The 26,864-nt window shown below is 39.3% G+C and overlaps 1 protein-coding gene and 1 long non-coding RNA gene across 4 annotated transcripts in view; one reads left to right on the top strand and one right to left on the bottom strand.

The window, feature by feature from the left end:
* The window catches only part of vdra (vitamin D receptor a), a 69,107-nt gene extending 54,242 nt beyond the window's left edge, over positions 1-14,865 (bottom strand). Inside the window, exons 1-2 of one of the 2 annotated variants that reach the window (XM_036591065.1) lie at positions 14,683-14,865; positions 14,089-14,212 (exon numbers count right to left, since the gene is read on the bottom strand). The gene's annotated coding sequence lies outside the window, so the exon portion shown is untranslated. The remainder of the gene's footprint in view (positions 1-14,088; positions 14,213-14,682) is intronic. The other variant, XM_036591066.1, reaches the window with a different exon arrangement.
* An 81-nt stretch (positions 14,866-14,946) lies between these two features.
* Positions 14,947-23,590, top strand: LOC118822171. 2 transcript variants are annotated; one of them, XR_005008421.1, is made up of 4 exons: positions 14,947-15,051; positions 15,355-15,413; positions 15,543-15,598; positions 23,466-23,590. It is a non-coding gene; the product is annotated as an uncharacterized LOC118822171 (long non-coding RNA). The 2 variants fall into 2 exon arrangements; XR_005008420.1 differs by lacking the exon at positions 23,466-23,590 and adding an exon at positions 16,795-17,641.
* The last annotated feature ends 3,274 nt before the right edge of the window (positions 23,591-26,864 follow it).

The raw sequence follows: 26,864 nt of genomic DNA, 5'->3' as shown, positions 1-26,864 counted from the left end.
CTCAAACAGGGAATGTGTAACTCCGTGTTTCAGCCGTTGCTAAAGACTCATCTTACTCGTGGCCCCCTCCCTCTCTAATCATGTAGAAAAACTCGGAAGTGCGCCCTCTCCTGGCGACAGTGGAATAGTGTCGCTTTCCTTGCAGTAGAAAACGGCACCAAGGCTTTCGCTGAACATGGAGGTGTGAGAATGGTGTATTATATCGAACATTTATCGAACAGGTCGTATCGCTCTATCGAGAAAAAAGTTATATTGCGATAATTATCGTTATTGTTTTATCGCCCATCCCTAGGGCAGATACACAATACCAGTATCGGTATCGATGCATCTTCTTGACAGCTATTCATCCTTCCAGACTTAAGTTGTCTTCTCAGAATGGAAGGACAGACAGAAATCCTTATGTTTTGACTGGAAATTAAATATATGAAGGGGTGGTCTTTGACTTTTGCAGAGTATGTATGTAACAATAACATTTCCAATATGTGTTATACATATGTAAGTATTTACGTGTAAAAATAATATAATTGCCAAATCCACACCTTAACCTCAGTAGCCTTTAAAACTCTTTCAGTTTTAAAAAATGACTTAACAAAGTCAAGAGCAGTTTGTTGGCACTCACACTCTTCCCTTCCTTCCTCTCTCCCGCGTACTCTCTCTCTCTCTGGAGACAGTGTGTGCAGTCTCAGACAACAGAGGGAAAGCGTGCTGCTGCCCAGATCGCTAATGAAGAACTCTCACACACGCCGCCAAGACGCCATGCTGCCAACACACACACACACACACACACACACACACACACACACACACACGAGAGAGAGAGAGAGGGAGGGAGAGAGAGAGAGACAGAGAGAGGGAGAGACTGAAAATGGCATCTACCCCCCCCCACATACCTGCTGGCAGTGTCACCCAAAACAACCTGTTCTACTACAAAAACGGCATTTAATTACAAACAATATGGCAACAGAAACCACACAAATTAAGTGTTTAAGTGATACAGATCTAATAGCCTTTGCTCAAAGGAAATACCTTTGGCTGACAGTTTCATGAACATAAAACGGCGTCGCTCTGTAATGTTACAGTGACAACTGATCTCCTCCTGTGTGTGGATGGTGGCAGCACACATAGGATGGGCCATAGGATACTGTTCAAAAACGCTGAATAATGTAGCGTAGTGGCCCTTTACCTTGATTTAATGAGGTGATATGTGAGCCAAGTCAATTCAATCAAGATAAGCCAGTGGACAGTGAGGGCAGCAGGGCCTTCAAAGGACACCAGTGCCAATGCAAATATTAACCTTTGATTGGACTGTTTGGAAGTTGAACAAGTCTAGAAGAGACAGAGATAAAAGTATTTGTGTACTGTGACATGTAGAGACTAGAAGAGCACTTTCTGTCCATTTTGTCATGAGAATGATCTACTGAAAGATTTCAGATGTACACTTAATCATCCAACATTTCCTCTGAAATCAAATGTGTTATTAAGAGGTTTGTCCAGCCTCTACTCGTCTTAGAAGGCTACACTAGATGTTAGAACGTTGGTGTGAAGATTTGATCGCATTCAGCCAAAAAAGCATTAATGAGATCTAGTACTGATGCCTGGATCACAAATGGCACACCAGCCCGTACAGAAGGTACTGAAGGGAGTGATATCACTCCAGAAAACACAGTTTCACTGCCCTACAGCCCAATGGGCAGCTGGTCCAGAGTGTCTCATTCTATTGGCAATGCTTTCTATGGATATTATAAAAGCTGTGCACACACAACTGAACCTCTGTATCAGCAATGGATGCACCGTAAAGTACCCAAATTCACTAATTAGAAACTATATCAACTTATTTCCTGACATATAATGAATGTATCACAATATTTAGTTTTTCTGAGGTTTGCGAAGTTAGAACAGACAAAATGCACCAAAAAAAGACAATGAAATGCCAGCACATTGATTTAATTTTTGAACCAACTTAAAAAAATAAACTTCAAATAGGAACAGGAGGTAAATAGAAATAAAAGTAATAGATGAATAAGATAATAAAGAAATAAATCCATGAGACAGGATGGCATATAATGGGGTGCCATCTGATCAGCCACTTGTGACTACTCAGTTTATGCAGATACTACAGATACTTTTCTGCAATTGGTCCAAATTAAGGTATGTAAACGATTCATCGATTAACCATTAACCGTCAAATAAACCGGCCAGAGTGATCAGTTAAAATTTTATTTATTTTTTTTCATTTCCAATGGCAGTGTGAGGAAATCAGTCACTGGTGTGCAAAATTATAGACCCTTTACCTTCTGCTCTCTCTCTCTCTACAAGGTGGTGGCAGCTAAGAGCTACTTAGTCACACTGTGCCAAAGCTAAACCCAGTCATGGCATTGACTGTCAATTTTACTTGAACTAATAATGAGTGATAAATAGAACTTTAGAATATAGAACTATAAGTAGCCCACCATGAAATATTCCAGCCATTTTCATCACATTTTAGTTGTTAGTCATTTAATCATACACACAGTATAGCTGTCAGCCTCTCAGCTTAAACAAAATCAGGTTCTGTTTTATATGGTTTTGGTTCTTTTATTTTATAATACATGCTCATGACTGGCCCCACCTTACAAGAATACTTTTTAAAATATTAGCACATTAATACAGAATTTAGTTGATATCAAGAATTTTACAATGGCACTGGACATGGCTCAGTCAATCAGATTTCAAAATTAGAACTAGCCTTATTATGATCGATATTTCGACTGGTTATATCATTGATTTTCGACTTAGTTACTGATTAATTACCAATTAATAACAGTCAGTTACTGGTAGTATTTGCCAAAATGTGTATCCATCATCTAAATGTTTTTAATGATACATGTTCAGTGCTCTAGAAGTGCAGACATTACCCATGATATTCTCAGAAATGTGCAAGATGATGTAATTTATCAACTATAACACAGTCATCCTGCCTACCCCTATTGTGGTTTAACAAAAAAAAGCACAGAAAAAAAAATCTAAGATATCATAATGAAAATAATGAAAAAAACGATAGCGAAGTGATGAATTTTTCTTTAACATTGTGGGAGAGATGGGCCCTGGCATTCACTTCTTTGCATGGCTGCCTCTAAAAGAAGCCAAATGTGGTTGGTGCCAGGGACCTGGAAAGCTACAGGAACTGAGACGTTTTTCAGCAGCTGAGTAAAGGTCACCTTTTCTTTCCCCCTTCTCTCTCTCTCTCTCTCTTTCCTCTTCTACCTTGCGTGCTCTCTCTCTCTTTCTTTCCTCTTCTACCTTGCATGCTCTCTCTCTCTCTCTCTCTCTCTGTCTCCCTCTCTACAATAACAACAACATGAAGAAACCAAACTGGTCCTAAAGGTCAGATCACAGAGGTTATTCCTATAAAACCCAGCGTCTTTATCGCTGATGTAGGACCTGCTCTCCACACCCAAAGCACATCAACAGCTGTCAGACAGTGGCCACAGCAGCTGCTCTCAGATCAGCCGCAAAGACATATGTAGTAATATGAAAAAGCTCTCTTTCTTTTCATGCGGTCAGGTTTAAAGGTGTTGACTCTGACAGCTTAACTGTGGCTTTTCAGCAGCCCACAAAATCTGAGGAAGAGAAGTTTCAAACTGAGGTTAACAACTTCACATCTTGCTTACCACAACTTTTTCAGTTGGTCTTTGTTGTTACAAGCAGCCTCTTTAAGCAAGGCCCCCCTTCACATGACCATATCAGCGCAAAAAGGAAACTCTGACACCACCTGGACTGTTCTTTCCCAGTACAGACTATACAGACTCTTTGGTGTTTCACGCAGCAGTCATGATAAGGATTTAGGCAGAGTGGGTTATGCATGGGCATGCAGCGCCACAGCACGCCACTTTCACTTTCTGAAGAAATCTTAGAACCCATATAGGTCTGTTTAATATCTACACTCGGAATTCAGCTAAGCCTGTTCAGACCATTCAATTCTCTAATTTACAGAAGTACAATGGTTAAACATTTACAAAGTATTCTTGCATTTGTTCCTTTAAAACAAATTTGGTTGTCATACCTAATGCAATTCAAGGCAGATAATCTAGTGTTAGTTCATGGTTATGGTTAGGATAAGACCTAAGTCTAGGGCTTTACATCTAATGGATCTACTGACTGTTCATTAGGGCTGCACAATATATTGTGTGTTAATCGTTATCACTTTATTGGCCATCGTAATACTGATATCACAGAAGTCTGCAATATGCAAATAAGCATCTGACTAAGTGTTAAATGTTTTACTGTGCCCTGTGAAAATCTCAACCAATCACAGTTTGGTTTGACAGTGTTTTGATAAATCAAGGCGTTCACATGATCCAAAAAACGTTATTAGTTTGGTCATAATGCAATTTGATTTTGTGCATGTTACATTAAAGGCTGCTAAGTAATTTCTGAATATATTGCAAGGCACATCACAATCACTATATGTTATCAAATGCAATGTAATCGAAACATAGCATTTTATCCATATTGGTAACCCTAATGTTAACTAAAGGAAGTCAACACTGACTGCTCCATTCTTTTTCTTCCCTAATAAGCAATGAAAAAATACAGTATCTCAATATTTTCTAAAAATACATAGTATGTGATGCTATTTAAACATTTTCTCACTTGTCTCAAATACTCGAGTCCTTGTCCAGGACCAATTTTGGGGTTGTTTGGGGGCCGGGCTCATATCACACAGGAGTGTTTCTTCTAGACTGCGAGGTCCATACGTCACCTCTGTCCATGTGAGTTTTTGCAAAAAAATAATTAACAGGTGCATACCTTAAGAACTAAAAGGACAGCAGATCATTGACACATAGATCATACCTTTATTACTCCTCTGTTCCTTCGGTTGGCTACAACACTCAAACAGCGATGAACAGCACTTATTGGTTGTGTGGCTTTTGTCCTTGTGCAGGAAGCTGCAAATGAGGAGCTGCTCTCACTTGGGAAGATTTTTTAACATGTAGGACAGCGTGAGACATGCATTTTTCAAAACAATCTCAGTGCAATAGCTCACACCACTTTCCTCACCATTACAAAACTTGAAACAGGAGTAATGGGACAAATTGAACCAATCGTGTTACTCGGTGTGCAGTGCTGGGAGCAGATAGCTTTCACACACACTGCGGATCAAACCAGGGCGCACTCGAAGTGAAACCGAGACCACAGTTTTCTGAAGAACTAGGGATCAGCTCTCTGGACCTCATCCAGGCTCAAAAACAGCTTTCACATTAAGCCAAACACTGAACTCTCAGGGCAAACGGACCTGTGTCCGGAAAAAAGCTCAAGCTCTAAGAATGCACTAATGAAGTTAACGAACTCATGGATCGGTGAAAGAATGTCGTACAAACCTCATGTGGCTTATTTATTTTGATTAGACTGTTTTATTATGTTTTGTTTTCTAAAAAATGATCTACCAATATCTCCAAAACTAAAAATCAATACTGCTGTGCAACACCAATACGAGTACAGCGGTTTAGAGGACATATTGCCCAGCGATTTCTTGGTCCTGCATAGCAAAATTACAGCAGTGAAGAAATGACAGCTTTTCAGCAGGAGAAGACAGAGAAGGAGGGGTTAGAAGAGCTTCTGGAGAAGAGCTGCGAGTGTCCATGTTCTCCTGTCTGCATCCACTGGCGGTGGCACTGCACCGAGCTGAGAGACGGGACTGCCTCCACAGACGGCTGGACACTGGCATGCAGCCAAAAACACCAGGGAACTCAGAACATCATCGAGCACAGAAGAGAAAGAAATCATCGACGGCGAGAGAGAATAAACGAGTAATTGAGGGATGGGAATTTTCATTATTATTACCACAGAGAGAAAGACAGACAGAGAAACAGAAAGCTAGAGAGGGAGAATGACCGAGGCATTGAGGAATGCACATCAGGGAGGGAACGAGAAAGCAAAAGAACTGAATGAGATAGAATTGGGGGACAGGAAGGAAGAAGGGGTTGGAAAGCAGAGAAGAAAAAAGGAAGGAAGAGTCTGCTAGAGGGGAAAAACATGATGCAGGAGTGAGAGACAGACAGATGGAAAGAAAGAGACGGGGGGAAAAAAGACAGAGGAAGGAAGGATGGGAGGGGAAAGGCAAAGAGAAAGGGGCCAGAAAAAGGGAAAACAGAGAGAGAAAGTACAAAGAAAATGGAAGGACTGACAGAAGAGAAGAGAAAAGAAGAGAAGAGAAGAGGTTGAAACAGGTTGAACATGCTCCATCCTGTCTCCTGGGGGGAACCTCTGCTCCCCCCTCCTCTAAACCTACAGTGGATTCCATCACAGTCAGCAGCTCCTCAGCACAAAAAGGGGATGATGGTAGTGGCGGTGGGGTGTGTGTGTGTGTGTGTGTGTGTGTGTGTGTGTGTGGGTGTGTATATGTGTGTGCGTTTATGGGGGGCGGTGTGGTATGAGACGGTGAATGCCTGAGGCTTGGACATGGCAAGGGGAGGGAGCAGGTTTTGGGGGCTTGCTGTCTGCTGACCAATCAGAGACAGCCATCTCAGCTTACAAACTTCTCACTCATACCTCATACTGCAGAGAAAGAGAGAGAAAAAAATAGATGCATATACATACATACATACACAATCTCTATGTGTGTTTTTGTGTGTGTGCATGCGGGTAGAGAGGGAGAGGGGGAGCTCCCTTCCTCTTGTCCTGAGGATGAACTCTGTCTATAAGCTGGGAAGCACTACAGAACACCTGCACAATCGAGGACACACTGCAGGAGAAAATCTCCTGTTTGGAGCCGATTTGGGGGCCAGGCTCTCTTAGCCCTGAACTACTACATCAAACACGCACCCAAACCAGCTTCAGAGCAGCACAAAACAACAACTCCAACTGACTGAATGACGGCTGCTGATAAGAACCATAACAGCTGCCCTTAACTTACATTTCAAACAGAACAGAAATAAAAAAATAAATAAATTAAAACAAACTTTGTCCATCAAACTAATAGGTGCTTACCTCTCAGGTTACATTCAACACTATCGTGTTAGCTTTCACTGAGTTAGGCTTGGATTACAGCCTGCTTTTAGTAGACCTGCATGCGGAAAACGACCTGTATGACACGTTGGAGACAAAATAAATGCTAAATTATGTTTAGCAAAATGTTAAAATATGCATCATTAGAGGAAAGAAGATGTTAAAATGAAGGTCACGACCCTTAAATTGACTGTTTACTGGAAATGCATTCAGGCAGACCACACACACACATCTCTCATGCCCACTATTGTACTGTAGCTACATCGGTCACTCTGTACTTCAAACGGCATTCACCACCGACAAGGTTGGTAAGGCTTCATTAAAACAGTCAAACACATGTGGACAAACTGAGTACCAGCGCCGTTTCACTCTCAACGTTTGATTCATCGCACAAAAATGCTGTGGTTACCTACAAGCACCAACTTCAACTCCCTAACTGTTTTCACATTTAGGGCTAACTCTCATCTTAGGTCCAACATAAATTATAAATTCATCTAAAACTGATGACTAAGTAGCAATTAGAATTAGGGAGTCACCCACATTTTGTGAATCATCTAATTGTACATTTTTTCTATAAAAAACATTACTTAACATCATGTCCTTAAAATGCTCCAAGTAATAGAGGTGCACTTTTGTACAAATGACCAGTCAAGAAAGGGCTGATCCAAACTGTTAAAGGAAAATAATATATTTTCAAATGAAATTAGGTAAAATGGATAAAATTAAACTAAGGTTTCACTCAGCGACCTCTCTGGTCTGGTAGAATCAGTGAAGTAAGAGACTTTACAACAAGCAAAACAAAGTTAGTAAATTGTAGTGAATTATGAGCCTGAAATTGTAAATAAATTGCAGCTTGTGCAAATTGCAGCTGCTCGGCTACTTGCATTCACCTCAATGTAACAGTACATTACACTAAAGATTTGCCGGAACTTTTGTCTCACCGGGTTACTTACAACGTACAACGTACCATTTCTTAATTACAAAGTCCTCTGACACTGCACTGGGTTACATATTTGAAATGCTTCCTTCTTACTGTCCATCTCACTCCCTTCCATTACTGTGGACTGCTAGTCTTACCCAGTACTATGCTTCATTCTGGTGTCTTTAAATCTCTACCTAACACACATCTTTTTAAATGATGCACACTGTTGCTAGAAAGCTGATTTATCTTTCTGCAATTATTCTTATTGTGAATTTGTCTGTAATTGTCAGTATTTATATGGATTTGTGAAAAGTGCTTCAAACTCTTGGAGAAGGTTCTATATAAATAAAATGTATTATTCATTATTACATTTATAACTTATAGAACTGTGAAAGTGTCAGAGCTTTATTTCTTTAATTTCCAGTCAAAAAGTCATTGAACACAAGATATATTCATTTTTCAAAAGATATTTCTGGGGAGCTTAGATGTAAGACAATTTATCTGCATAGGAAGGAAAAGGTCAAAGGAAAATACATGAAAGAAACAGTTTTCAATGTTGGAGCTCAAAAAATTATTTAAAGATTCAGAGAAAATCAAACTCCTAACAACCAAGCACGAACTGGTGTATCAGCAAAAATGTCACTGTCCGATAAACAGCACTTAGCAGGTCTCAAGCAGCTCTTACTGAGAAAGATAATAGACAAAAAAGAAAAAAACCTGCAAATCAAACAAAGAAGCTGCTGTTGGCCTCAGAACAAAAGTGTTTCGAGTGTTTCTTAAGAAGCAGAAAGTGCAACCAACTTCTAATACTGAAGTTTGGAGGTGTGGAATAATATCCCTGCCAATATCCTTGAAAAACTGAAAGCAAGTCATCTGAAAAGAATGGAAGTTGTAATAAAGTGTGGGCACACAAAATACAGATAAAAATGGATACTTCATTTAGTTGTTGAGGCTTCTTTAAATAGGTGGCACTGAAAAATTAATTATTTGTACTTATTAATAATGACCATTTTGACTGAAGATTAAATAAATGAAAGGTGGTCTCTGACTTCTGCATAGTACTGTATACTTGACTCAGTCAAGACAAAATTTAAAAACATTTTCAAGTTAAATTCTCAGGCTTCTAAGATAAAAAAATATAATAATAATAATAATAATAATAATAATAATAATAATAAGAAGAAGAAGAAGAAGAAGAAGAAGAATTAACATTTACTTATTTAGTGCTTTTCATTTTTAGTTACACAATCACAAAGTCCCTAACACAGGAAGACAAGTAAAATAATAAATGATAAAACGCCATTAGCTTGTATTATTCTACTAAGCTGCTAAGTGCCCCAACCTGCAATAACATTAATGACTAAACGGAAATGTCCGTACAGTCTGCGGCACGAGCAGCATAAAATTCCAATCCTACCTCTCTGCATTTTTCTCCCTTCTAACTTTTTTTATGCTACAACAGTGTCCTATCAAGGTCTGTGGATGTCTTTTGACAGACCTCTGGGGCCAAATTTAAATCTATCAAGCATTTCACAGTAAGACTGCTCCTCTACTAGAATCCCTATACTGCAGCAGTGCATAATAACACTGGCACCACAACAGAAACCTGCTAACTGCTTGAAGCCACAGTTCTCTATTACTGTTTTTACTGCTAGTATGATGAGGCATTAATTGTCCATGCTGGGAATGAGTGGACGCACTGCTGACTGAACATAGAACAGCTTTTCTAATGTTAAGCCTGGGGAAAAAGCAGGTTTCTTTTTCACAGCAGAGCTCTTCAAGTAATTTAGTTTAATCTATTGTTTGTCCCTGTTTATCTCTTAGCTGTTATGGTTCTAAAATACCAGCCTATGCTGTTACAATTGAAATGCTGTTTATTTGTTAAATTTGGCGAATAGCTGAAGTCAAGTCAGAGAACAACAGGATAGCTTAAATTCAATGGAAAATGCTATCTAATTATGTCGATCTTCAGAAGGCGTTTGTTCTGTTGCCACCGGCAACTTCCGACCGCTCCATGTACGATCCTAAGGTGTGACCTCATTCATAAAACTCGACCTTAGCACTTTTTCCTTTTTAGCGTCATACCACAAAAAACCTCCACTTACCATCCCACAGAAAAGCTGCTCCATGTGGAAATCATTAGGCCCTTTTCATACAGTCACCTACTACGGTGCACGTCTGGAAGCCCATGATCATAAAAGTCTTTTAGGGAATTAAAAAAACAAAAGGTTCTAAGTGCTTACAGCACCCCCGTGTGCGGAATGGGAGAGTACCGAGAACACTGCTTGATGCAATCACGTGGTAATTAGTAACGGGAAGATGCAAAAGAGTTGGACTAAACATTTTTTATCGCGCCAAATCAAGTCACGTGGCCGTCTCCGGGGAATACGGGTGGTCCACATGTACCATTCAGAGCCTAAAATGGGGCCAGAATACGTGGTGATTTATGGCGGGAGTGAACATTCTTGGGCCAAATACAATCAAATATCTGTCCAAACGGCAGCTTGTAAACACAACAGCAGGTAGTGTTGTGTCTCAAAAAAGTAGAGGCATGCTGACTGAGGGTGGTGACGACTCCTATGCACAGCTGATAAACTATTAAACTGGTCAAACACCATCAAAAGCTATTAACTTTAGTAGCCTGAACTTAATCAGAAGTTCATAACAGAAATCTTCATCTGTGATCAAGTTACACAGCAAAACCACAAGTGTTAAATTAACACTTACAGCATACACCAGAAAGCTGCGGAACTGCACGTGCAACTCTGAGGCCGACTTTAACAGAGTGGATGTTAAATAAACACAGTGTACTGTGACAACTGTCCAGAAAAACCATGAACACCCAATAATAAGTTATTTGCATTTAGCACAAGAGTAACCTAATGGCAACTCCATCAACAAAATATATGTCACTAACACATTAGTAACACATAACAAAACCACTAATAATATTATAAAAGTAAGTTAGGTAAGCAAGCATCACAAAATTCATATCGATAAAATTTACACCGTCATTGTGAAAATAATTCCTGGAAAAAAAACAAATGTTCTTGAATTTGATATATTAAAACCATTTAAATGAGTTTTAAACCATTTCTGTAACTCAATTCATCACAAAGTGTTTACACAATGAAGACAGCTGCCAAAGAAATATATATACACACATTATTATCATAAAAAGTGGTTTTAAATTATTATACTAATATAATAACTTAAAATAAGTCATGAGGTTTTGATACAACAGTGACAATATGCTCTTACTGTGCTAGATGATGGGTAGCCAAAAAACCCTTCTCAGATACTGTAAAAATAATAGCTACGGCTAAATTTAAACACTTCCTTGTTCAGGTTTGTGGGTTTACAGATGCTGTCTAACATGTGGTGATCATTTGCTGGAGTGAATGCGGTTCAAGTCCGTACAAAAAAGATCTGGTTAGCTGTGACTGTTTCCTGTTTACACTTCCAGGAAAAGTTCTGATGAGTATCGGGGGAAATAAAGCAGATTTGACTGGCCGTGTAAACGGAGCTTAAGAGTACTCCAACACTGACAGCGCTGCCACATACCCTGCTGCTCTGTTAGCGCCAGACCTGGCATGAACAGATACACAGCCACACAAGCCCACGCTGAGTGCTGTTTACTTGTGCGCAAATCAAAAAACTGTTTAATGGCCGTATTGGCTCAGAACAGAGATCCGAGAGAAGAGCACTTCTGACGTGACTGGAAGGTTACATATGCAGAGGTAGCCACACGTTACTACAAACCAGAAAACAACAGAGTGTAAGTAAGTGCATGCGTACACTTGAGCATGCCCTGCTCCTGGAAGCGTGTCAGGAGCGTGTATTCATGATTCGAGCTGAAACAGTTTAATCGCCCTACATGAACACTCGCCCATACTCTGCACTGCTTTTACATCACAGGGTTCATAGGTTACAGTGCACTGCTGAACAAACAATCAATGTGCCAATCAGGACAAAGTTTCTTTGGGCCTCTTCCACAAAACATGCAAACAGGTGCCGATGTTATTTCTCTAGTCAAGCAAGTGATTTAAGAAGCAAAATAAATCTTTTCTTTGTGGCCTGTTTATCTTCTCAAAGTGTTTCTGCACTTGGCTAAAATATTCCCACTGAGGGAATAAGGTGAAGTTACATAGATATTGACCTTGACATTGAACAAGAGGAATGGAAGAAGAAAGAATGGAAGAGAAATTGATTTATGAATAGGCATGCACCAATTACAATATTTTAAGTAATTCTGATTTCTACAGTCAAATTGGCCAATGGCCGATTTTATTGGATGATTTTTTTTCTAGCCTTTTTTTTTGGATGCTCACATTGTGTGGGCTAAGTGAGCACATTTTCAGAACTTTTAATGCTAATAATGCTAAAGTTGCAATATAAATAACATTATTTACTATTTAATAGGACAAACTGGCATTTAAAATTGTATAGTTACTTATTTAAATAACATGAATCGGGAAAAGTGCTACAATGAAAATAAGTGGCACAGTGAGTTTAGCACAGTGAGTCATGCATTATTGTGCTACGACACTTTCATGCAGGTCTAGCAGCATTTAAATGCAGGATGAGTGCTTTTAACCTGGCTAACGTTATTTACATCATAAAACTGCAACATCTGGCCAAAATAATAAATTGGGGCTAAAAAACTGCTGATTCCAATCTGGGTTGATTCTGATGGCACATAGAATATTGATGATTCATAGAATTTAAGTTTAATCTTATATATATATATATATATATATATATATATATATATATATATATATGCACATTTTTTTTAATCTTTTTACCAGATGGGTAGCTATGCTCATTGTTTCACCCCTTTCAATGAAGTTATGGATGTAACTCTTATTTCCGATGCAGACAACAGGTCTTCTTTTTTGGTTGGCCAATATTCTTGTTCTTATTTAATTCTTATTCTTATTTAAATTAGCAAAATAACAAAATGAATAACATTAAGACTGGATAATAATATGCACTTGTTAGAGTGTTCTCATAACAAGAAGAGTGTCAAAACACACAGTCAGAACAGAGCAAACAATTACAGAAGAAAGGACACTAACTGTTATAGATATGAAGCCCAATAACAGCCCTAACAACTGATTAGCCAATGTAATGCATATGTATGTAAGGATATGTAGATTATTTACATATCCTTACAGAACAGCAAGATCAATTATGTTATCTAGGCTACATCAATGTTTGCATGAGGTTCTTGCATCTGCTCAACAGAGCAAACTTATACCTTACAAGCTAGGTCAACAACATCTCTTGTGTAACTAAGTCTAGAGCCACTGGAGCTCGGCCACTGTTTGTTTCCCCAACCCAGCAAACTTAAACGGGACTTTGGGAATAAGTGGCTTCAGCCTTATTACAAAGTCCAACTGTTACAACCATGTGAAGTTCAACTGCTTAGCGGTCATCTGGATCACTTTTTAGCTAACTATCAGCAAGCAAGAAAAGCAAGCAACTTAAAGGATGGAGTTTTTTGAACATGTTATAGATTTGTCCTACTTCCATGTGTGTTGCTAGAGATTCTTGACTTGGCCAGAATTTAACTGTACAGAAATTGCAAAGAGATGCAATATGAGGAAAGGCCTTTGAGAAAATAAAAGTCATTCCATTGTAAAAAGTCATTCCTATGACAATTTAAATTAACAGGAGTAAAGCAAAAAAATATTATTACAGCAGGAATATTAGTAACATCAGTAATATTATCAATCCACGGTAGCAAACGTTAATATTCAAAGGATAAACGCCTTGCAGTGGTGTTTCAAACTGTTATAAAACGGATAAAAGATCAGTGATTAACCAACTACCCGGCATGACACTGTATTTGAATACTAACAACTTTTATAATGCAATTACCGCTCCATAAAAGTCTGACAGTAATTACACACGTGTGGCGTGATTCAGGCAGGTTTTATCGTAAACCATCAGGCTGGTCTTAAACGTAGTTGAAGCAGTTAAACGTAACCTTTCAATCAAACATGGACACGAGGCTTTTACTAGTTGCACATGACAGAAGTTGCATGATTTTGATACGAAAAACAAAAGTAAGTATTGCCAGAACGTCAGAGAGAGATGGAGCAGCTGAAAACAAAGCGAAAAAAGGACAAGAGAACCTGCGCTGGCCCTGCTTTCACTCTTTTAAAGCCTACCTGATGGGACATCACCGGGTGCTGGACTGGTTTAGGGGAGCTGCCGCTGCTGCTGCTGGTGTTAAAGTTGCCGCGCCAGGTTGCCAAATTTATCCAGCGGCGACCTCTGGAAAGTTTCCGAAATCTGTTTTTAGAAGCAAACAGAAAAAATTTCGTTAACCGAACGGCATAGCCAGCTATTCAAAAACGCTAACGGGTACCAGCTGCCCTAGTTTAACGGCACAAAGTCGGGATTAATCAGACAAACCCCAAACAAGCTAACCTAACGCTAGCGTAACTAGCAAAGCTCGGAGCGGTAACCTACGTTAGCTACAGTCTCCCAACACAGAAGAGCGTTAAAAACAACAGCGCTTTAAAGGGCCAATTCAGACCTTCGACATAGTCGAGCGTAAAGTAGGAGAGCTAACTTTATCTTTTCAGTCCCACTAACGAAAGCAGAGCCCGCTGGCTGGGCACATTGTTTATGTGTCAGCATGTCAGAGTGTTAGCCGTAGCGTTTAGCTCCAAACTGAACTCGCTCAAGTTCGCCTTCGCAGTAACGCTCGACATTATTTTCCTTTGTGGAAAAAGAAGAATAAGGCAGGATTACTTTACCGGGGCGTATCCGTGTTCCTTCTCGAAGCATCCAAAACAAACAGGCCTCAATCAAAACTCACATTAGTCCACATGAACGGAGCATATATGTTTTTCTGTGTTTTTTTTCTCCTCTCTATACTAGTCAGCCACCAAACAGAGGTGGACATGGACTCTGCTTCGTCCCGCCCAACGGCTTCAGTAGAGCTGCATATCCACAGACGTATTACCGCAGGCGACCAATCGCGGGGGGATTCTCGTCGCTGATTGGGCAGAAGGATGACAGCTCGCCTCTGATTGGCAGAATGCAATGCCTCAGACTACACGGCGGCCAACTCCCCCCGCCATATAGGGGTGTGTCCTGACGTCAGCGCCTGACCAGCGAAGAGGGTAAACAATCCCGTCCTTATGAAGTTGGTGATATGTTTGCATTTATTTAAAAAAAAAGGCGAGTTAAATCTGCCAGAAGGAACATTTGCTGTCCAAGAGGCTAAAACGAGCTATTTTGGGATGATAAAATGATAAATAATAAATAAGAAAGCATAAGCATAAGCAAAAATGCATTATTTTCTGCAATTTCCCTCCATTTATTTGAGGAGGGTGAACAACGCCTAAGCGCAAAATCCAATGCTTTTAATTCCAAAGCATATTCACCACGTAAGAGCCAACTTAAGGTTCATTTCTGCATTACAGTGCAGTACAAGCCTCCAGGACCGTTTCAGTCATGGGTTGGAATATCAGGAGGACAAGCGGTGAGTTCAAAACTTATAACTTGCCTTTAATATATTTTTTTTTCTTTTTTTGGTGCATTAGCACTCCCCATCTTCTCCACATTGTTGCAACAAAGTCGTTGTGTCACATTCTCTCATCTCTTCTCACAGGACTGAACTGGGTTGAACAATGTGACTCCCCAGTGGAATAACATCCTGCGTCCGGGGTACGTTTCTAGGACCTTTCCTAGACTTACGGAATCTCACATAGCAGGAAAAATGTGCAGTGTTTACACAATGTATACTGTGCATAAACACTGCATCTTTGTGGGCAAGAGACAGAAGGAGCATGTACACGTGTGTCTATAATAGTGATGGTCAGAGGGGCTTAACATAATTACACTGTATATGGGTGAATGGCTGGAAAAGCTTGTGTAATTTTCTCCCATCCCTGCCTTAAAGCATGTGTATGAGTGTGTCTGCACGCATGTGTTTTTCCTCTCGTGCACGTGCTGAAATCTAGGCCATCTTCTTGGCTTTGTGTCTAAAAGGGGGGCGTGGGGGGGGGGATGCAGAGTAGTTCCTGGTCCAGAGGAAAAACCACAGTCCACTCGAACAGGAGAGATGCTTGCGCTTATATAGCACACGCCCACACACCCACTCATCCTCAGACACACAGTCTCCTCTCATGCTCATTCACACCCACACACACATTATCTGATCCAGGATCAGCTCTTTATTCAGACAGTGAGCAAAAAATTCCCGTCTGATCCCAACCATGTGGATTTCCTTGTCTGCTTCAAAAGAAATAGTTTGGCTAAAAGAAAAAAAAAAATCTTCCTCAGCCTCAATTTAATTGATCTACCAAGATATGTTTGAAGTCTGAAATTTGCATCTTTATTTTTGTAATGGAGTTTATGGGGCTAATGTGACTAACAAGTAATGGCAGCTAGCTAACAATCCGTTAGCACTGTGTAAACTGCACGCCTAAATCATTACACATGTGCCCCAGTTTTAATCTCAAATAGATTTGCAAATGTGGTTTCTGACACTGTTATCTATTCAAATGGACAAAAAAAGAGTCAAAGTTCAGGCCTTAAGGTAGCCGCTACCTCTGATTTCATTAGCTATGCTGTTTTTAGCTTAATTTTGTCCATTTTCTAGATAACAGTGCATCATACAGTGCCAGAAACCACATGTGCAAGTCTATTTCAGATTACTTAACAACTCAACTCTATTTGAGGCAAGTTTTTAGACACACAGTTTGGACAAGTGATGAGCTCCATGCTTCTTAGCTTGTTGGCCTTGTAGCTCCAAGGAGCAAACTCTGGAGGCTAAACATGTCTTGGCTGATTGACTACAATGTGTGGTGAGGGGAAAACTGTGTTAATTTGATTTGTTTTTTGTCCAACTATCTTTTTAGTAGTGAAAGAGGCTCCAATCTCTGGCGGTCTCTCTGTCTTCAGACTCAGGATCTTCCCGCTCCCCTTCCAGCTGGAAAAACAAACACAGTCTGTGGGAGTGAAGGGACCCAGTGCTGTAAAAAAAAACTGCAGCGCCACTCTCGCCGGCTTTCAAGCGAATAAAAAAAAGGAAAAGGGCCTGTGTAAATGTCATTAGTTATCTTTATCACCAAATGTGTTTGGCGACTTGAAAGCGACGGAGGAGGATCGGCACAGGCAGCTTCTCCACAGCTCCACTGGATAACGAGACTGTGAGTGAATAAAAGCAGAAATAAGCAGGCAGTAACATAGCAAGTGGTTTTGCGTTTTATTGGGGAGGAAACCTCTGTGTACGAGATTTGTGAAAACACACACTCCTTTTTCCTCCCACCCGCTGCTTCTTGACCTTGACCCCTGACAGAAACAACAAGGGGAGGGGGGTGGATTTGCCCCTGGTAACTGGTCTTAACTTACAGTACAGTAGTTTGAGTATTTATTTCTTTTTTTCTTGCTATATGTGGGCATCTATGGCCTGCTAGAAGAAAGTCAAAGAGGACAATTATAATTTCCAGGAGCTTGTTTTTCAGTGAAAAACTCATTATATAAAATATGCTCACAATTCACCATATTAGAATTATTAGAAATGCCTACACTGTACTTCCACTCACTGGCCAACACAATCCACCTACCTTATAGATCCACTGTACTATTACAGACTATAGCCCACCTTCACAACTTATCAGCCACCCTCTACCCCAGTCGTCATTGGTCAGGTGATGACCACATGACTGCTGTTGACCATGTTATCTGGGTGGTGGATGATTCTCAGCACAGGAACATGGACATGGTAGTGTGTGTGTTGCTGGTATGAGTGTATCAGGCACAGTGTTTCTGGGGTTTTTACATGCATCACTGCTAGGTCGAGAGTGGTCGACTCCCCAAAAATATCCAGCCAGGAGCAGCTCTGTGGTCAGAAACTGACCACTGATGAAGGACTAGAGGATGGCTAACACAAACTGTGCCTCAACAGATGGGCTACAGTCTCTAACTGTACACCAGCAAAATGGAGCTACAAGGTTTCCAGTATTTCCAGTTCCAGGCTTGCATCAAATATATATATATACCGAGTGAATTAGCAAATATTTAGCCAATTCACCCAATTTGTAATTTACATTTTGATTTTGCATGTGTATTTGTGGAAAAATACATGTATATTAAAGTGGCTGGTGAGTGTATATTTAGTCACAAGTTTACCTATTCAGGCCCCACCCACAAATGGGCTCTTTCATCAAGAGCTTTACTTTATCAAGCTTTACTGAATGTTTTCAAAAATGCCATTTAACCTAATTAAAAACGGTAGCGCGCTATATTTAACCACTACATAATGTAAAACACAATGCTATTGAACTGGTCTATTTTGTTGCAGCATAAAGTTGGATACAATGCAGCCATATGCATATTGGACCTTTGCAAAAGTTATGGAATATTTTATATTTTATAGTCTATTTTTCCAGATACGGTAAACACACAAAGTAAACAGAAATAATGCACAAAAATGTGCAAAAAAACTGTTTTAGTTTTGTTTAGTTTGTTCCCTGTAGAAGATATATTAACTTATTTTCACATTGACAATCAACTAAAAATAAATGTTTGAAAAGAATGCAGTCTATATGTAACATTCTATAAAGTTTGTCCAACCTAGCAACCCTGGCTGCGAATGAATGTGTTTGTGGGCGGAGCGTGGATCGGACAAGTACGTGTGCTGAAAAATATGTGAAGGAATGAAAGGACAATTGGTCTAAACCGGAATGTGGGGTGTATAAAAATGTCCATGGCCATGGGGCAACAGTAGGTCAGGCCGCACCGCAGGGCATTCCGAATTCTTCCTGGCGGCTGTAAAATATCTGCCATTAACATGCTGATGACTGCATCCAGCCGCATATTGGAATTACTGTGCACTTGGAGTGGCTCTCGGACTTGGCAGCGTGCCAGTCCCATTACCCCATTTATTCCTATATGGGAAACGCTTGAAAGACGTTTCCAGACTATTTAGCTTCACAGGATGTGAGCACGAGCCGTGCCTTTGCAGGAACAGGAAGAACACATGTTACACTATGAATAAAACAAACACAGCTTTTGATTATCTCAGCGATAAAGTAACAACGTGGTTATGTTTTTATCTTAATTATCTGTACTTACCATGTAATTTATAGGCTGCATGACAGGCCACATGTATGATCATAGGCTACTTTACATGAAAGAGAGCTGGAGTGACCACACCTGTTTACATGTCTGAGTGATGTATCTGTGTTTGTGGTTGCACATTTATAAGTAGCATGTGTGATTTAGAGGCCGTGCACAGTTAGACTCCCTCTGCTGGCCCATAAGCCATGAAGCTAAGTCTCGCCTGTGGATTAATTTTGCCTTAATCCCTTACGATAATACCAAGACCACTCAGGTTCTTCATCTTAGTGGAAAAATGTAGAAGGTGTTAAAGAAATAGTTCAGCACAGTTTAATCCTAATGTAGTCGATCAGCCATGTTCGGCATCCAAAGTTTGCTATACATAGTGTTATCTATAAAATTAGACAAAAGTTTAGACATTTACTTAACAAAAAAAGTTCATGATGACTCAGACATGCACTTTATCAATGCTAAATGGCAGGGCATAACTTTCTATTACTTGCTGATGTATTACACAGTGTAATACTTGCCTTTTTATTACTGACTGATAAATTGTGCAGGAAAACCCTTACAAAAAAAACAAACATATGATTTCTACAGTGCTATTTAAAGGGGACTTATGCTGGAAAAACAAACTTTCTGCACTTTTTATTGTAGTATGTAAACATTATTCAAGTTGAAACATTCATTCCTCAGTTCATACACGTAAACTAAGCTGTAAAAACAGCCTGTTCTGAATTCATTTTTTTTTTGTGATGTCATGAAAACCAGCACATTTGCATAAATACACCTATTCAACCTGCAGTCAGGAAATCCAGCACATATGTCCAACTATTCAGCCTACTGCAGTTTAGCTCTACTCATTCAAGCTGAAGTTAGGAAGAAGTGTTTCGGTCTGCACATCTTTTTGATTGATGTACAGTATATGAGAGCCAATCAGAACAGAGCTCATTCTCGTATATCAGCCTTAAAGGCCTTAAAGAGAGGTTGGAGAAACAGTCATGTTAAAATGAATTATTGATTGTTTTGGCCACATAAAAGCACACATCATAAGAAAAAATAAAAATACAGAAAAAATGATGTATATAGGCCTGTAATATTTCTATAACAATCTACAATATTTTCACCTCCTTACAATACTACTGCAGTACTGTCTTACTTTGTGGAGCAATTATAGCGAAAGTATAGCGATTATCCAAATTCACTATGAGAAACTGTACTGGAACTGTACACCAATATAGTGAACCTATGAGGTAGATGGAGCTCATAAAGTGGAGAGTGAGTGGAAATAGGAGGTAGGTATTACAGTGAGAGTACTGCACACATTAGAAATACCAAACCCTGCCAGGATGCCAAAAGCTACCCATCAGTATTCATTGCTGCTTTTTCTTTTCACATTACACTTTTTTGTGTAGTCATGTTTAAAGAGTAATCTCTCTCTCAGCATGTCTGCATGTTGCCTGGCTGGCTTGTGTTCCTCATGCACTTAAGGATACACAGAACGTGCCCACGCAGAACTGCCGCAAAGGACTTCGGGATACACTTGTGACATCATCTATGCTACACAGTGTGTCACCTTGAGAGAGTGAATAGAGCATGCAGAACAACAATTCAGAGCGTTTTATTGTCTGTATGAATGGGCTGAATTTATCAGCAGAGGTTCTTTGCCAGATCATGTTCTTCTTCATTGAAGCTTGTAAATGCGAGGATGAATGTATTTCTATGTTTGCGTTAGCTAGCAAAACCTTGAAAATGCTCCAAACAGTAGGATTTCACATCACTCAGAAACTCAGAAAGCTCAGACCTGTTTGGACTTCTAGGGGAATTCCACCAATTTTTCAGAATTTCTACATTGTAGAGAATCTTCCAGACTTGTATTTCTTTACAGTGGTGAAATGAATCAGGGGTCACAACACAAATGTAGCCATTTTATTTGCCATCCAAAATGATTGGTGAATTTTTATGTGTCTTCTGGGTTTTTATATATTATATATATACCAGATGATATATATATATATATATATATATATATATATATATATATATATATATATATATATATGTTATCTGATGCATTATATATTATATATATATGTTTATATATAATGGTAAAACAAAAAAATGTACAAATAAGTTTCAAACCAAATTCTTACCTCAAATTTATGTTGCAACAGTGTCTCAGGCTATGTATTTGTAACCAAAGCTTTCTGCAAGGTCGCTTTTAGAGGCATTAAATGTTTCAGACATCTGGTTCCTATCATAACCGCTCTGAGGAATTCTGATTCTGTAAGTTTCTCAAGAATGGAGCATTTCATACCAAATCCGTCTGAATGACACTGTTTACATCTTAATCCATTTAATTAGGCAGAAATTTAAAAAATGGGTGGAATTCCCCTTTAAAGATGCAGGAGGTGATTCATTTTTTTCTTTTCTTGCTAGTTCAAACGACCTGGAAAAAACATATTTGTTTAAGCAACGGCATCAGCACATGCGCATTATGTGTCTGAGAAACGCTGTTTGGAAAACTGCACAATGGAGCGAAAGTCTGTGTTTACATTGACCTCCTGTCAGTCATTTTATAACCCTGCCCCCTTCTCCATCTTCTCGGCTAAGAAGTGATGGCAGACTCCAGTTAGCAGCCTGGAGCGGCAGGTTTTAGACGCTGCCCACAGGATGCTGCTGGCTGGATATTTTTGGTTGGTGGACTATTCTCAGTCCAGCAGTGACACTGAGGTGTTTAAAAACTCCAGCAGCTCAGACCAGCACAACACACACTAACATGCCACTACCATGTCAGTGTCACTGCAGTGCTGAGAATGATCCACCACCCAAATACCTGCTCTGTGGGAGTCCTGACCACTGAAGAACAGGGTAAAAGTGGACTAACAAAGTATGCAGAGAAACAGATGGACTACAGTCTGTAATTGTAGAACTACAGAAAGTGGAGCTGATAAAATGGAGAATGAGTGTAGAAACAAGGAGGTGTTTTTAATGAAGTGGCTGATCGGTGTAAATCTTCTTAAAAGCAAGCACAATTACCCTGAGATAAATTATCCAATAGCCATGACATGCACTGTTATTAACAACTTGTTAAGTCATTGTTTGAGCTATGGAAAAATGACTGCACTCAACCAAATTTAGTATTTTGATCTCTGAAGTAATGTTAGCTTAATGTCATACTATATCTAAATAACTAAGTAAGGCAGTATCCTTAATAAAGAGCCTACTTCATCACTAGAAAGTCATGACCTGTCCTTGGTACTCAACTAATGCACTTTTAACCCTATGAAGATGTAGTTATCGCCAACAATAACAAAAGTCCATAATTTAATATAAATTATTTCACAATCGTAGGTCATTAAAAAAAAAAAAAACAGAGACATTTTGGTGAAAGTACAGACTCTAAACTTTCAATCCATGCCACATCTGTGTTTGTATGTTATGCATTCTTGTTTTATGGAATGATAAACCATCCCTTACATTTATGCCTTATTCAGACTGCAGCCTGTATACCAAAAATAAATTGACTGTAATCCATTAGTCTACATAACTGAAATTAACTGTACATTTTATAGCTACATGTAAATAGCAGGCCTATAGCATTGTCTAGATGTCTGTGGGTTAAAGATGTTATATCATCGCCTTCCATTACTAATCTCCCACTGGAATGTGGGTGCATGTGTTTGCATGTGATGTCGTTCTCCTCTCAGCCTGTCTGCTCCCTTCTCCACTCTGAAGCAGGTCAGTGGCAGCAGTGGGCAGTAGCGGTGTGAATCTCTTAATCCATAAAAATTCAGTTCAGTTCTTCAAGAAACAATTCAGTGCATGAAATCAGATTTCATGGTTTTGGCATGATTCAGAATTATTCTGAATTCAGAATTACACTGAAATGTGATCTTGATTTAATTTAATTTGATATTAATATTTTGGTACCAATCAGTTTTTTGTTTTTTTTTTAACTTACACTGAAATTTGATTATGATTCTTTAGGAAATGATCCAGTGTCATGAAATTCCAGGTTTTATCATGATTTGATTCAATTTGATTTGATCACTTTGGTATGGATTAGAATTACTTTTAAAAATACACTGAAATGTCTTAAATTCTTTAGAAAATACCATGCAATTGCTAATTTCACCGCAACTCAGTTTAAATTGATTCAATTATATTGATAGGATTCTGATGTTTTTAAAAGTACATGTAATACACAAATGCAATTTACAAAGTAGTGGAATATAGACAATGACAACAATACATCAGCACATTTATTCTGAAGACATTCCACTAAAAACAAACCAGATCAATACATCACTTTTTCAATTTCAGAAAATGAGCACTTAAATTTTATCCTAATCATTTGCTAACGTTATAAAATCAGTGTGGGTGAATAAGCACTTTCAGATTGACACATCAATGCATTTTTACATTTGTAGTTTGCAGCTTTCATCCTGATGTCTTTCTTTCTTAGTGAAGGCCCTGCATGACGTTCAGTGTGGGAGGTGTTTAACCTTTGGAAGGCTTCAAGCTCCACTGCACCGTCCCTTCCAATCAGAGCCCACTGCAGTGCGATGGCGGAAGATTAGCCTTTGTCACAGCCTTCACTTTCTCCATCAACATCCTCCATGTTGTCCACGTGAGGTCACGTGCTGCCCTTCTTGCTGACCTGAGACTGTGCCCTTTTCACAGAGTGCATTTGCATCACAACACATGCCGCCACAGTCTTTAGAGTCCCACGCTGATATCAGTCGAAAAGCGTCCTGTTTAGTGTTTCAGCCGAATCTCTGTCTACATCTGTAACACGCAGTCAATAATTTCCCTGGATTTAGAAAACAACAGAAAGCTTGACCACAACTCACTTGTAATAGAAGCCAATAGACAAGTGCTGAAGCAACTGCCCATAGGCTTCTATTATAGGTTTGCTGGGTAGCCACAGGTTTTATGTTCTTTTCTAGAGAACAGGGGAAAATGCTGAAATTATCGTCTGTGGTGATCAACCGTGTGCCGCAGACGTGGAAGATAGAGATTACGTTGAAAAACACTGGAGTATTCCTTTAATAGAATTGTGGATCAGTGTCTAGTGTCTCGAGGCACTTTTAACTCTAAGTGGTAATTATTATTTAATGAATAAATGATCACAGAAAATGGCTTGAGAGGGAGAGCAAGAATGGGGGGAGGGTGAGAGCAGAGTAGGAGGCGAGAATGAGAAAACCCTGTCGTGTTTTTGAGCATTAGCTGCCTAATTTGGACATCCGTTCATCTGTTCGCTTGTACATGTGTAGATTTGTCAAAATTGAAATCCACCGGCATTGTTCGAGTCCTGAAATGAAGGTTTTGTGCCCAGTAGGAAGTGGAATAGGTCACTTAAAGAAATAGGTCAAAGGTCACCAGAGCCTGAAGAGACACCAACAGCCATCAGTAATTAGATTAGAGGCACATCAGCATTTCTTTATGACAAACGGGGGGGGGTAAACAGAAAAACAGGCACTGGTGAGTGCACAAAAGAGGGGCGGAGTCCCGGGACAGTCTGCGATGGCACAGAGAAGGACAGAAACAAAACAACAGCTCGAAGAACGAATGCTCGAGATAGAGGGAAACCGAGAAGAAAGAGAAGAGGAGGAGGGAAGGGGGGATGGAGTGAAGGACATGAAGGGTAGAGAACAAAGAAGGAGGGAGGAGAAAGAAGGAGGGAGGGGGTGGTCTGCAGCCTCATCACTCTTCAGCTTCAGATCAGTGTTGAGTGTTGCACAACGTCACAGGCAAAATGGCCACTGCGCGCGCTCTCTCTCTATCTCGGTCACTCCCCCCTCGCACGGGCCTCATGGTGAAGATAAGAAAGCCAGCACATGGTGAGAACCACTTCTCACATACACCCACACACACACAGGTTTGTTTCAATACAATGTCAGGACATTAGGTCATACACATGTCCCATATGTATTAAATATAAATGTAAATATCTATATAATAATAAGATGTTCCATATTTGAAATTTTAATGTAACTTAATGTAACAAGATTTTATTCCAAGTAATTTTGGACCATTTCTACTGGTTCATTCATCCTGAAAGGGGCAGCTGGCATTTTGCAAGTAATGTGAGCACTTATTTGTAATCATAATATGCCCCATTTGTATTATATACAGTCATATGCAAATATTTTCTATACTTTATAAGTGAAAATATGTTAACACATCCTCTACAGGGCACAAACTTAAGTATGGCATTTTTCTGCAAATGTTAGTTCACAAACTCTATTTATTTGTTGTTTATTTATTTGTTGTTTAACATACTGGAAATATCAAATGTGCCATAACTTTTGCACAGGCCACATTTTATGTTATTTTTTCCCAATATGTTAAATTCAGCAAATAAACAGTTATTATGCATTAAAATGTGCAGAAGTGTTATTTTCACATATCATTTGACTGGGGTGCCCAAACTTATCTGTCCCATACGCATTCTAAATACTTATATGTAATAATGAGCCCCATATGTATTATACATATGTAAGTGTCAACATGTAATAAAAATGTAAAAATTAATGCCTATGCAATAATTTGATACATAATGTATATGTAATATGATAAGAAGTCTCACCCTAATCCTAACCCTAACCTTTATTTTTAACCCTCAGTAACCAAAAAGAAATGGTTTTGCTCTTTCAGTTTTGCCCATATCATGAAAAAATACATTTTCTTTACGGTTTTGGAATAAAAGAGTTTGATGTTAGTATGTAAACATCGTTAAGTTTCAAAATATTCTGTTCACCCAGTCCATACAGGACATATAAGAAAACTATTCAGCAAAAATAAGTGGATCAGACACCTCAGTGGTGGAGTTTTTAAACACCTCAGTGTCACTGCTGGACTGAGAATAGTCCACCAACCAAACCTGTCCAGCTAACACTGTCCTCTGACCACTGACGAAGGACAAGAGGATGACCAGCATAAATTGTGCAGCAACAGATGAGCTACCGTCTCTGATTTTACATCTACAAGGTGGACCAACAAGGTAGGAGTGTCTAATAGTCTAATAGAGTAGACAGTGAATGGACAGTGTTCAAAAACTCCAGCAGCAAAAGTCATATGTGGACCTCAGTGGAAACAGAAGAAAAATGTAAGATCAGGGACTTTTGAAAAAAAGAAATAATGATTTTGATTAAAACACAAAGTCAGGAGTATTTTGTTGGTCCTGACATTATAGGTTATCTGCATTTTTCTCTGGGTATTTGTTTTCCCTGAAAATGTACAAAAACAAAACACAGACACACACACACACACACAGACACACAGACACACACAGTGCAGAAAGGGTCAAGGTGCAAGGCATTTGAGCTGGAATGTTGGGTTGGGGAGAGGCACAAACAAAGCAAGGAGAGAGAGAGAGAGAGAGAGAGAGAGAGAGAGAGAGATGTGGTGGGGGGGGAGACAGAAAGGAAAAAAAAACAGGGCCCACAAGTGTGCACGAAATCTGATGCAGTATAATTTAATAACCATGTTGTATAACTGTTTTTTTTGTTGTTGTTGTTGTTTTTTAAACTACAAATCAGGAATCAGCTTAGATCTGCTGATGAAGGAAAATAATAACAAATATTCCAACCGTTTACCTGGAAATAGCAGGCGTATCTTTTTATGCCACATTTACAGTAATTGAACTGCGAATAAACATATAATTGTGTGTGTCAAAAAAAAGAACAGCACATTCCTTTTCAGTGGAGTGATTGCAACAGCTGGCCAAATCTTTATGTAAGCTCAGTGAAAAAAATGAATTTGGTTGACCTTGGTTGCATATTGTGGGGAGCTATTACAAAGCACACAAAGACAGATTGAGCTATAATAACAACATTTGATGTTTACATTAGGAAAAAAT

This window comes from Colossoma macropomum, unplaced genomic scaffold, assembly GCF_904425465.1.
Source record: "Colossoma macropomum unplaced genomic scaffold, Colossoma_macropomum, whole genome shotgun sequence".
In the NCBI taxonomy this organism is placed as follows: Eukaryota; Metazoa; Chordata; class Actinopteri; order Characiformes; family Serrasalmidae; genus Colossoma; species Colossoma macropomum.
Note: the sequence above shows the minus strand (reverse complement) of the source record. Positions and strands in the feature narration are given on the sequence as shown.